Source organism: Salvelinus sp. IW2-2015, unplaced genomic scaffold (genome assembly GCF_002910315.2).
Source record: "Salvelinus sp. IW2-2015 unplaced genomic scaffold, ASM291031v2 Un_scaffold2471, whole genome shotgun sequence".
Taxonomy (NCBI): domain Eukaryota; kingdom Metazoa; phylum Chordata; class Actinopteri; order Salmoniformes; family Salmonidae; genus Salvelinus; species Salvelinus sp. IW2-2015.
In genome coordinates, this window is record NW_019943789.1 from 126,363 (window position 1) to 140,028 (window position 13,666).

A 13,666-nucleotide genomic window follows, 5' to 3' on the forward strand; every position below is an offset into this window, starting at 1 on the left:
GCAGAATCACTGGTCTGGATCTCTTAGGGTGTTTTCGGACAGAGTTGTGAGTAGAGGACTAAACTCCACTCAATGGACAAGTCATTTTCTAATGAACTGGATCAGAAACCTCCTTCTCAATGGAGTGGAGTTTAATCTGTTAAATTATGAGCTGTAGCTGGGATCAGAAACCTCCTCCACAATGGAGTGGAGTTTATTCTGTTAAYTTATGAGCTGTAGCTGGGATCAGAAACCTCCTTCACAATGGAGTGGAGTTTAATCTGTTGAGTTATGAGCTGTAGCTGGGATCAGAAACCTCCTTCACAACGGAGTGGAGTTTAATCTGTTAAATTATGAGCTATAGCTGGAATCAGAAACCTCCTCCACAATGGAGTGGAGTTTAATCTGTTAAGTTATGAGCTATAGCTGGGATCAGAAACCTCCTCCACAATGGAGTGGAGTTAAATCCTTTTAACTGTCCTTCTTTATTCCCCATGGGCTGCCCCCTAGTGGCTGGAATACAACTGTCTTTCTTTATTCCCCACGGGCTGCCCCCTAGTGGCTGGAATACAACTGTCCTTCTTTATTCCCCGTGGGCTGTCCCCTAGTGGCTGGAATACAACTGTCCTTCTTTATTCCCCATGGGCTGCCCGCTAGTGGCTGGAATACAACTGTATTAACCCCCTTACAGATGTGCTCATAAATGCCCTGCTATTCACAACATGTATCACAGATATCAAGTTATTATAATGCCGCATTTGATCAAACGCTCCCAGTCAAACAACCAATAATACTGASCGCTTGGTTCTTTTCCTGTGTTTGGTCCAGACTGGGTTGACWCCTGCAGCAAACCGCACCATGGTACTACAGCCCCACGGGGTGTGAATGGAAACGGAACTAGACCAGCCTTTTAGAGAGAATCCAGGTGGATTGTTTGGTGCARTCCAGAGTGTGGATAGTGTTCACACCAGACCAGACAAGTTGGAAACCCCCTGCTCCAAACCAGTTTGGTGTGAACCCCCCCGCTCCAAACCAGTTTGGTGTAAAACACCCGCTCCAAACCAGTTTGGTGTGAAAGCCCCCGCTCCAAACCAGTTTGGTGTGAAACCCCCCGCTCCAAACCAGTTTGGTGTGAAACCCCCCGCTCCAAACCAGTTTGGTATAAATCAGTTTGGTGTGAAAGCCCCCGCACCAAACCAGTTTGGTGTGAAACCTACCGCTCCAAACAGTTTGGTGTGAAACCCACTGGCCTGGTCTCATTACAGGTGAGACACATGGGTTCTAGAGGTCTCTAGTGGTTGAGTCTTGGTCTGCGTCACTGGTTTGTTCCAGTCTGTCCTGTCTCCATCTCTGGTATATTCAGTACCAATACACCAACATCATCCACTCCTGACCTGGGTTCAAATACTATTTGAAATCTTTCAAATACATTGAGCGTTTGCTTTTGCCTGCCTGGAGTGTCAGGTGGTCAGGTTTTGAACTTTTAGATCTATGTTCTATTTGTTCCATTGTACCAGCCCAGTTTAATCAAGCCCAAATAAAGTTTTAATATTATAGTGAGTAAATGGTCAAATAAGGTCAGGACGACAGCTTCATTCCTTCAATGATATGAATGTTGACGTGTTTCCCAGCAGATTAATTCCCTTCAATGTATGGAATTGTTAACGTGTTTCCCAGCAGCTTCTTGGTCAAAGCACTATTATAACACAGTGTTATTACACATCCATATTGACATGAAAAGGAACCATGATTAATGTGTAACAGTCTGACACTGTGATAGACCTCTGTTATGACATGGAAAGGAACCATGATTAATGTCTATATACAGTCGACCTGTATAGATACTCTGTTAATTGATGGAAAGGAACCTGATAATGTGTAACAGTCTGATACTGTGATAGATCACTCTGTTATATTGACATGTAAAGGAACCATGATTATGTGTAACATTAATTACCCTTGGTGCCTATCTTCTCCACCAAGATCTCATTTTAATTACCACTGGTGACCATCTTCTCCCAAGTCTCATTAATTACCACTTGGTGACCATCTTTCCAAGTCTCATTAATTACCATTGGTGACCATCTTCTCCCAAGTCTCATTAATTACCCTTGGTGACCATCTTCTCCCAAGTCTCATTAATTACCCCTTGGTGACCATCTTCTCCCAGTCTCATTATTACCCTTGGCCACCATCTTCTCCAAGTGGATGTGACTGGTGAACGCTATAGTCAGAGCAGTGCATCTATCGTATGGGCTATCCTGGAATGTTTACTAAACTATCTTATAGGGCCATCCTGGAATGTTTACTAAACTATCCTATAGGGCCATCCTGGAATGTTTACTAAACTATCCTTATAGGGCCATCCTGGAATGTTTACAAACTATCCTTATAGGGCCATCCTGGAATGTTTACTAAACTATCCTTATAGGCCATCCTGGATGTTTACTAAACTATCCTTATGGCATCCTGGAATGTTTACTAAACTATCCTTATAGGGCCCCTGGAATGTTTATAAACTATCCGAAGACATTCTGAAGACACAATCAGTGCGGGCTGTTAGCAAGGTTACTGCAGGAGCATCTATGGAAGACATAGATCCCACCACCGGTGATAACAAAGGACTGGAGGCACGTGCTCGCTACTGTGCTGAATCTCCAGAGTTTCATCTGCTAGGGCCTATACACTCTGACATTTTATTTCAAGAACATTTTACTCTTAAATTCGGTTGATTTAAGGCTGAAATTAACCAGGGCCAAGGATGAGTTTTGTCTGATGTTGCCCAAGACGGTGACTTTATTTTGATTGTGTTGGGGGCTACGCTTTTTATATAAAAAAAGTGTATGTTTCCCGGCCGTTCGTCTGGGTCATTCACAGGCTTTGATGAAAGGAAACGCCCTTTACCCTCTCAAAAGAATTACCTTGAAACCTTTAGCATACCGGTGGAAGTAGAATCTGTTGTCAAGAAAACCTGTTTCTAGGCACTTTACCCCGCTACCTGGTTTAGGCTTGGTTGATCACGCCTCTAATACGGGCAGCTTACAAAAAAAACTTTAATTTTCAACATTTCAATGCAGAGTATGTAGTCTTGTGGCAGCTGACCATTAAGGAGAGCTCAGCATTAAATATAGATAGGTTTAGTTGCTAGGCTAAAGTAGCAAGGACATGCACATTAAGAGAAGATGACACCCAGGCCATATGACACCAGGGCTATACTCTATATCTGAAAAGGGAAACATGCCAAAGCGTACATTAACCAAGGCCACACGTACATTTATGACAGCAGGACGTACTATGGTCAGAAGGATACAGGAAAAAGGATYGTAGCAAAATGACTGACGACTAACAGTTGAAATGTAAGCATGCAATGCAGTAAAAAAAATGTCAACGTGAAAAGGGTTCTGTCATCATTAAAACCTAACCAAAAGCAGATATGAGCGATAGTGGCCGTGAACAAGCAAAGAACTCAGATTAGGAATATAATGGTGGCAGACGAACTAAGGGGAAGTAACTTCATTTACATATGGGATGTACACAAATGCTATGTATGTATAAAAGCAGAGCCAGTGCTAAGAAGGGTCGGCTATTCCGCGGACCAGCACGGCTCTTGATACTTTATATTAAAAGCCAATATTGAATTCACAAGTTCTTGTAAGAGTGTTATATTTCTGAGACAATTCTCCACGACATATTTGGCGAGCTTGCCAGGAGTTGCAGGGACCTTGAATAGTGGCGTTCCTGGCTGATGACAGTTTCTCTGGACAATCTCGCAAACAGGTGGCCATCCAACTATAAGCAGGTAAGCATGTTCTTACATAGTTGTTTGTGTAAATTGCTTCAGAGATTATGTCTCAGCGGGAAAGGCGTCACGTAGGTCTCTCTTTAAATTCCTAAAAATCCAGTAATGCTAAAAACTTTTGAGTTCAGTAAATTGCATGTATGCTTCAATTTTGGGGGTTGTTAAATGTAAATGTATAGATACATTTGTGAGAACTAGGTGGGGAGGGGCTGTGAGCCTTGCCAGTGTCGGGTGTTCAGCACTTGCGCTGGTTGGACCGTTCGAACGGACCCACGTGTCTGGGCTGGTTGGGTGGGGTTGTTCCGTCTGATTCTGCTTGGCCAAGCTCGACTGTTTCAGGACCTGTTTTGGGATGTGTGTAAACACAGCCCAATCAACCTGAGCAGGCGACTTGTGTTGAGTGTGCGATTCGGGTTGCTCCTCTCGCCGGACCATCTGGGGACCTTGTGTGGCCTGACTGGTGCGGATGTTTGCTCTCTCTGACTGAGCTGCCTGGTGTGGGGCTGCTGCTGCCTGCCCATATGGTCAAAACAAATCAATAAGTAGTTAGAAAGCCCACGATACAGCTCTTAAAACGATTAGAGGTCTGCCAGTAGAGACTTAGTAAAGTAGCAGAGTAGACAATGGAAACATGAATAGAACACCAGTAGAGATCTTAGTAAAGTAGCAGAGTAGACAACTGGAAACATGAATAGAACACCAGTAGAGATTTTAGTAAAGTAGCAGAGTAGACAACTGGAACATGAATAGAAACACCAGTAGAGATCTTAGTAAAGTAGCGAGTAGACACTGGAAACATGATAGAACAACCAGTAGAGTCTTAGTAAAGTAGCTCAGGAGTAGACAAACTGGAAACATGAATAGAAACACCAGTAGAGGATTCTTAGTAAAGTTACAGAGTAGACAACTGGAAACATGAATAGAACACCAGTAGAGATCTTAGTAAAGTAGCAGAGTAGACAACTGAACCAATGAAATAGAACACCAGTAGAGATCTTAGTTAAAAGTTCAGAGTAGGACAACTGGAAACATGAATAGAACACCAGTAGAGATCTTAGTAAAGTAGCAGAGTAGACAACTGGAAACATGAATAGAACACCAGTAGAGATCTTAGTAAAGTAGCAGAGTAGACAACTGAAACATGAATAGAAACACCAGTAGAGATTCTTAGTAAAGCTAGCAGAGTAGACAACTGGAAACATGAATAGAAACACCGTAGTAGATCTTAGTTAAAGTAGCAGAGTAGACAACTGGAAACATGAATAGAACACCAGTAGAGATCTTAGTAAAGTTACAGAGTAGACAACTGGAAAACATGAATAGAACACCAGTAGAGATCTTAGTAAGTAGCAGAGTAGACAACTGGAAACTGAATAGAAACCAGTAGAGATCTTAGTAAAGTAGCAGAGTAGACAACTGGAAACATGATAGAACACCAGTAGAGATCTTAGTAAAGTAGCAGAGTAGAACTGGAAACATGAATAGAACACCAGTATAGATCTTAGTAAAGTAGCAGAGTAGACAACTGGAAACATAATAGAACCACGCAGTAGAGATCTTAGTAAAGTAGCAGAGTAGACAACTGGAAACATGAATAGAACACCAGTAGAGATCTTAGTAAAGTAGCAGAGTAGACAACTGGAAACATGAATAGAACACCAGTAGAGATCTTAGTAAAGTAGCAGAGTAGACAACTGGAACATTTGAATAGAACACCAGTAAGAGATCTTAGTAAAGTAGCAGAGTAGACAACTGGAAACATGAATAGAACACCAGTAGAGATCTTAGTAAGTAGAGGAGTAGACAAGCTGGAAACATGAAATAGGAACACGTAGATATCTTAGTAAAGTAGCAGAGTAGACAACTGGAACATGAATAGAACACCAGTAAAGAGATCTTAGTAAAGTAGCAGAGTAGACAACTGGAAACATGAATAGAACACCAGTAGAGATCTTAGTAAAGTTACAGAGTAGACAACTGGAAACATGAATAGAACCACCAGTAGAGATCTTAGTAAAGTAGCCAGAGTAGACAAACTGGAAACATGAATAGAACACCAGTAGAGATCTTAGTAAAGTAGCCAGAGTAGACAACTGGAAACATGAATAGAAACACCAGCTAGAGGATCTTAGTAAAGTAACAGAGTAGACAACTGGAAAACATGAATAGAACACCAGTAAGAGATCTTTAGTAAAAGTAGCAGAGTAGACAACTGGAACATGAATAGAACACCAGTAGAGATCTTAGTAAGTAGGCAGAGTAGACAACTGGAAACATGAATAGAACACCAGTAGAGATCTTAGTAAAGTAGCAGAGTAGACAACTGGAAACATGAATAGAAACCAGTAAGAGATCTTAGTAATTACAGAGTAGACAACTGGAAACATGATAGAACACCAGTAGGATCTTAGTAAAGTAGCAGAGTAGACAACCTGGAAACATGAATAGAACACCAGTAGAGACTTTAGTAAAGTAGCAGAGTAGACAACTGGAACATGAATAGAGACACCAGTAGAGATCTTAAGTAAAGTAACAGAGAGACAACTGGAAACATGAATAGAACACCAGTAGAGATCTTAGTAAAGTAGCAGAGTAGACAATGGAAACATGAATAGAACACCAGTAGAGATCTTAGTAAAGTAGCAGAGTAGACAACTGGAAACATGAATAGAACACCAGTAGAGATCTTAGTAAAGTAGCAGAGTAGACAACTGGAAACATGAATAGAACGCCAGTAGAGATCTTAGTAAAGTAGCAGAGTAGACAACTGGAAAATGAATAGAACACCAGTAGAGATCTTAGTAAAGTAGCAGAGTAGACACTGGAAACATGAATAGAACACCAGTAGAGATCTTAGTAAAGTAAGCAGAGTAGACAACTGGAAACATGAATAGAACACCAGTCGAGATCTTAGTAAAGTAGCAGAGTAGACAACTGGAAACATGAATAGAACACCCAGTAGAGATCTTAGTAAAGTAGCAGAGTAGACAACTGGAAACATGAATAGAACACCAGTAAGAGATCTTAGTAAAGTAGCAGAGTAGACAACTGGAAACATGAATAGAACACCAGTAGAGATCTTTAGTAAAGTTACAGAGTAGACAACTGGAAACATGAATAGAACACAGTAGAGATCTTAGTGAAAGTAGCAGAGTAGACAACTGGAAACCATGAATAGAACGCCAGTAGAGATCTTTAGTAAAGTTACAGAGTAGACAACTGGAAACATGAATAGAACACAGTAGAGATCTTAGTAAAGTAGGCAGAGGTAGACAACTGGAAACATGAATAGAAACCAGTAGAGATCTTAGTAAAGTAGCAGAGTAGACAACTGGAAACATGAATAGAAACTCAGGTCGAGTCTAGTAAAGTAGCAGAGTAGACAACTGGAAACATGATAGAACACCAGTAGAGTCTTTAGTAAAGTAGCAGAGTAGACAACTGGAAACATGAATAGAACACCAGTAGAGATCTTAGTAAAGTAGCAGAGTAGACAACTGGAAACATGAATAGAACACCAGTAGAGATCTTTAGTAAAGTTACAGAGTAGACAACTGGAAACATGATAGAACACCAGTAGAGATCTTAGTAAAGTAGCAGAGTAGACAACTGGAAACATGAATAGAACACCAGTAGAGATCTTAGTAAAGTAGCAGAGTGAAACAACTGGAAACATGAATAGAACACCAGTAGAGATCTTAGTAAAGTAGCAGAGTAGACAAACTGGAAACATGAATAGAACGCCAGTAGAGTGTGAGGAAATGGAGACTCTGATAAAGAATCATAAACCAAATGATAAGAAACAAAAAAAGAAACGAGAAAGAGAAAATGAAATACTAAAAATGTTCAAAAGAAGAAGGAAGTTGGTTTGCTAAAAAGCATGAAGCAGCAAGAGAAATGCTGAAGAAGGATGACAAGAAAACAAGGACAAGAAGAGTGGGTGACGAAACCCCCCACCTTATTCCATGGACAATTCCAATGATAACTGGACACATGAAAATAAAAGGGAAGTAGAAATGACGGAAGAAAGAGAAGAGGTTGTCACACCTATTTTCCTCCTTGCTCTCTTCACAATTCTAGCTTTCTTAACACAGAGAAACCTTCATTCAGGCGTTTATTTGCACTCATTCAGATTTTTATTCACATTTGTTCATTCACACACTACGTTTTACCTAAAACGAACCCTATAACTTTTTCCTCTTAATTCACCTTTTTCAACATAAGCCGACGTTATTCTACAGGATTTTCATGGAGTCTTTCCATTATACCTGTCACCCATCCAGACCTCTGTTGTTTATTTATTTATTTTTCTCTCAGAGCTGTATTATGGCGTGACCTGCTGAATTTACTGACCCCCGTTCAGACAGACGGAGCGTTTTATCCCGCAGGATTTGTTCTGCAGTTTACCTCGCCAAATCGGGCGACGTTTTTTCTGCACTCTATCTATTCATCGAGCAGACCCCGTTTTATTGGGGCGGTAACCATGAATAGGCCACTCAANACTGGCGGGGAGGGACTTCTTGTTATGCCGGGGTGGGGTTTAGAGGGAGGGAAGGAGGGAGGGAGGGAGCCCATTGAGGTAGAGTGCGCAAGGGAGGGAGAGACTGAAGCGTCTGGAGGGAGACAAAAGATTTTAGTCCCAGGTTAGGACCCTTAATCGGAATGCATTAAATAGAGTTGTATGAATATATCGAAGAGGAAGTTTTCTATGAAAGTATATTTTATATTATATGTTAATGATCTTGTATAATCCTTATCATACACTTATGCTGTTATAAACCATGATGTATAAGTGTCTTATAATACTTAAGTTACGTGGTTGTAATGAGGAGGGAACTTGATATGATTACATGGACTTAGGTGAATGAATACTGTAGTATTGCTGTCATTGACATGAGGTATCTTTAGTTACGATGTTGCGTTATTACTGTTCGGTCTAGTCAGGTAGGGTAAGTACATGTAATGTGACTGTTGTTGTGTACATGATTGAATGTTAGGACTATCTCTCTCTGTAGGGCACAGTTAAATCCCAAGAGAACAGGGACCTAAAGGAAAGCATTTCAACACTTGCATCCCTTCATCCAGTCATAGTAACATGTCTGGCTGTCTGTCTGTCTGGTCTGTCTGTCATGTGCCTGTTCTGCTGTTGCTGTCTGCCTGTCTCTGTCTCTGCCTGCCTCTCTAACTGGGACCGCTGTAATAGCAACTTCTCTCGGTGGTTTTGTTGCTATCAGTGACTGCACAGCTAATTTTCAGGTCTCTCCGAGATGGAATATAGATCGGTTTCAACTCTGGCTGGGCACTCAGGAATTCGAGACCTTCTGTCCCGAAGCCACTCCTGAGTTGTCTTGATGTGTGCTAAGGGTTGTTGTCCTGTTGGAAGGTGACCTTCGCACCAGTCTGAGATCCTGGTGCTTATGAACATTGTTTTCATTCAAGCAATCTCTTTTACTTTGCTCTGTTCAATCTTTCCCTCGATCTGACCAGTCACGTGACGCTGAAAAAACATCCCCACCGGCCTGATGCTGCCACCACATGCTTCCCGTAGAGATAGTGCCAGGTTTCCTCCAGGAAGTGACGCTTGGCATTCAGGGCAAGGGAGTTAAGTCTTGGTATTCATACGACAGAGATCCTTGATTTCTCATGTTAGATGCCTACTTTTGGACAAACTCAGCGGGCTTCATGTGTCTTTTCTGAGGAGTGCTTCGTCTGGCCACTTGACTATAAAGGGCCAGATTGTGGGAGTGCTGCAGAGAAATGGTTGTCCTTCTGGAGGTTCTCCTTCCAAGGGACTTGGTGACTTCTTTCAGAGGAATAATCTGACAAGGCTGTCTCCTACTGATTCTGCGTTTAGAGCGGCGGAAACTGGCAGCTCTAGGAGATCTTGGTTGGTTACAAACGTCTTCCATTTAAGAATGAATGGAAGGCCGCTCGTGTCTCTTGTGACCTTCAATGCTGCAGAATCTTTTGGTACTTCCCAGATCTTGCTTGACACATTCTTCTCGGGCAGTTCGGCGGACAATTCTTTCGACCTTATGTCTTGGTTTTTGCTTTGACATGTGCACTGTCAAATGTGGACTTATATAGACAGGTGCTTTGTTATGTGCCTTTCCAAATCATTTTACACATGTAGATTCCAATCAAAGTGGCAGAAACATTCTAAGAGATGAATCATGGAAAAACAAGGATTGCACCTGAGGCTCATTTTTCGTGTCTGCATGCAAAGGATTGAATTACCTTATGTAAATAAGGTATTTCAGTTTTGTAATTTTCTTCTAAAACCTGTTTTTTCAGCTTTGTCATATGAGGCTTATTGTGATGTCATAATGTTGCTATGTGTGTGTCATTATGGGTATTATGATGTCATTATGTGGGTATTGTGAATTCATGGATGGTATTTGTGTAGATTGATTCGGAACTTTTTATTTAATCCTTTTTAGAATAAGCTGTACTAACAATGTTTAAAAGGGAAGGTGCCTGAATCTTTTGAATAGTTCCTGAAATACTTGTGATAGTTCCTGAATTCTTCCTGTATTTCCTGGGAAATACTTTCTGAATACTTTCTGAATACTTTCGTGGAATACTTCTGATACTTCCTGCATACTTTTTAATTGACTTTCTGAATACGGTTCTGAATACTTCCTGAATACTTTCTGAATCTTTCTGGAATATTCCTGAGATACCTTTCTGGATACTTCTGAATACTTTCTGAATACTTTCTGATACTTTCTGAATACCTTCTGAATTTCTGAATGTCCTGACTTACTTCCTGATACTTTCTGAATGCTTCTGAATACTTTCTGAATAAATTTCTGCAATACTTACTGAATATCCTGTGCCATATCTGATTACTTTTGAATACTTTTCTGAATACTTTTTGAAATTTCTGATTCTGATTACCTTCTGAATAACTTCCTTGTATTTCTGATACTTTCTGAATTACTTCACTGAACTACTTTCTGAATATTCCTTGATTACTTTCTGAATATTTCTGAACTTTCTAGAATACTTCTGAATACTTTCTGGATACTTCCTGGATACTTCCTGGATCTCCTGAAATAACTATTGCATACTTCTGAAATACTTCGTGAATCTTGCTGAATGCTTTCTGAATGACGTTTCTGATAATATCGTCCTGATAAAATTGTGCTATCTTCCAGTGTTCTGTTTCCCACAACCTGCTCCGTCCCATTTCACACACATGTCCTCACTGCTGCGACCTTAGGCCTGAGTCCATTCTCACACCATTCCTCACTGCTGCAGACCTTAGCCTGAAGTCATTCTCACACACATTCCTCACTGCTGCGACCTTAGCCTGAGGTCATTCGTCACACCACTTCCCACTGCTGCAGGACCTTAGCCTGAGGTCCATGTCTCACACACATCGTCCTCACTCACTGCTGCAGACCTTAGCCTGAGTCCATTCTCACACACATTCCTCACTGCTGCAGACCTTAGCCTGAGTCCATTCTCACAGACATTCATCACTGCTGCAGACCTTAGCCTGAGTCCCAGTCTATTTGTGTCATCATGCCAACTCTTTGTCACTCATGGTGATGCCAAATGATTGGCTTGACAATGACAGCAATAGATTTGTCAAGGACATAAATCTATGTCCAACTGGTCAAGGGAAAGGAATGTACAAGCCCCTCTGTGACAGTTAACTGCGTGTAATTTGAGAAGGAGAGTGCATTTAACTCTCACTGGGAAGAGGGAATAAAATCTATAGATGTTGGACAAAAGAAGCTATGTAAAGACAGAACATTGACATAATACATGTGTTAATAACTATTCTGGAATGCATAGAATTTGTTAAAGTATTAAACAAGGCACATATAGTATATAACGGTGTGTGTGAGTGGAGAGAAAAAACATACAGATAAGCACAAATTATACTATTGGGTTCAAATAAACCTAGGCTGTTTAGAATAAATAGTGAAAACAAATACATAAAATAGTAACGTGGTATAGCCTAGAATATATAGTGGAGACATTACAGCACCGTGAAGGACGGTAGGAGGAAACAGCGGCCAACTGAAGGGCTCTGTAGCAGCAGAGCCTGCAGGATAATTATAGCCTGAAGGAAAGAGGTGTCAGGTTACAGAGGCCAGAAGAGAGACTGGAGAAACTCTACAAGATACGGGAAAGGATAAATTAGGAATAAAAACAAGAAGTAACAGTAGAATAGAATATAAAAAAATAATAATAATTTAAAAAGATTTTTTTTTGTTTATATTATAAATAATTAAATTAAAAGGAAAAGGCATCAGAAAGAATTAAAACACTTAGTAAAGTTAAAAGTAACACAGTAGACAACTGGAAAAATGAATAGAACACCAGTAGCGATCTTAGGGGCTAGTCACACCCTAAGCAAAAAATAAATAATAAAAACTTGGGTCCTAACCTAGGAACTAAAATATTTGTCTCCTTCTCAACTTTGCCTGCAGTTTTCTCTCTCTCCCTCCCTTCCTCTAACTCCTCCCTCTCTCTCGCACTCCCTCTTTTCCTCCCTCTAACCCCAGCCCTCTGGCAGAACCAGGAAGTCCCTCCCCTTCACACACTCTCTTATGTGGAAAAGAAACTGATCTGAGTCTCTCTGTCATCTGTCTGTGTGAGAGTGAACAACCGTCAAAATGGCTCAACAGGGAGTTCTGCTGGACCAGGACCAGTTCTGTTGTTCTGTCTGTCTGGATCTACTGAAAGAGCCGGTCACTACTGCCTGTGGACACAGTTACTGTAGAATCTGTATTGAGGGCTGCTGGGATCAGGATGTTCTGAAAGGGGTCTATAGCTGTCCTCAGTGCAGAGAGACCTTCACTCCAAGGCCTAATCTGAGGAAAAATAACATGTTGGCTGAGCTGGTAGAGAAACTGAAGAAGACAGGACTCCAGGCTGCTCCCCCTCCTGCTCTGTGCTATGCTGGACCTGGAGATGTGGCGTTTGATGTTCTGCACTGGGACCAGAAAGCAGAAAGCCTCATTGTCCTGTCTGGCAGGTCTGGACTCTTACTTGTGAGATCACCTCCAACCTCACTATGGAATTTCCTGCTTTCAAAGAAGCCAGCTGGTCAAAGCACGCACAACTACAGGAGAACGATCTGCTTCATCATGACAACTGCGGGAGGTTTACTGTCGTACCGATCAGCAGTTGTATCTGTTATCTGTGTACAATGGAATGAACATAAAGGCCATATACAGTGTCCGCTGCAGCAGAGAGGACTGAGAAACAGGTAACGAACCAGAACAACTTGTTGGTGGACTGTCTGATAAACAAGAGCATTATAGATACAGAGGAACTATAACTCTATTTTGAATGAGAGAATTCAAATGAAAATGGATCCCAAATATGAACACAACCTTGAAGTATTATAGATATGTTGACCCAGATTTCTCCCAAATGTTATCACCATTTTTCTAAAGTCAAAACACTATATCATTTGAATGGCCTTTTATGGTCCAAAGTTCAAGTCTCAACCCTGGGATACATTGTAGGCTACCATTTAAAAAACTATAATCAATTCCACTAGCAACTTAATATCTTATTGTAAAGGACTTCCTCAGGATTGTAGACTTCCTCTATTATGGGCCTATGTTCACATTACAGTACTATTGACTACTGGGACTAATAAAGTTGATAGTCATTGAGGTGATTCTCCACAGAGCAGCTGGTCGGAGAGTCAGGCAGAAGGGTCCAATGCTAGAGATTCCAGGAGAGAAGAAGGAGCTGGAAGGAGCCTCCAACAGGCTGTGAGTCTTTTCAAGGGTGCAGTATTGTTGCACCAGAGGGACACACCATTTCACTTCTCTCCTCCAATCAGAAGAGGGGGAAGAGGCCCCTATCAATCCCATTGACCCCCCTGTGGGAACAGGCTGTTCTTACCCCTTTCAG

The 13,666-nt window shown here is 41.2% G+C and overlaps 1 pseudogene; it reads left to right on the forward strand.

Moving 5' to 3' along the window:
* Positions 1-12,201: 12,201 nt before the first annotated feature.
* LOC112074037 (E3 ubiquitin/ISG15 ligase TRIM25-like) overlaps positions 12,202-13,666 on the forward strand; it is a 2,945-nt pseudogene continuing 1,480 nt past the window's right edge.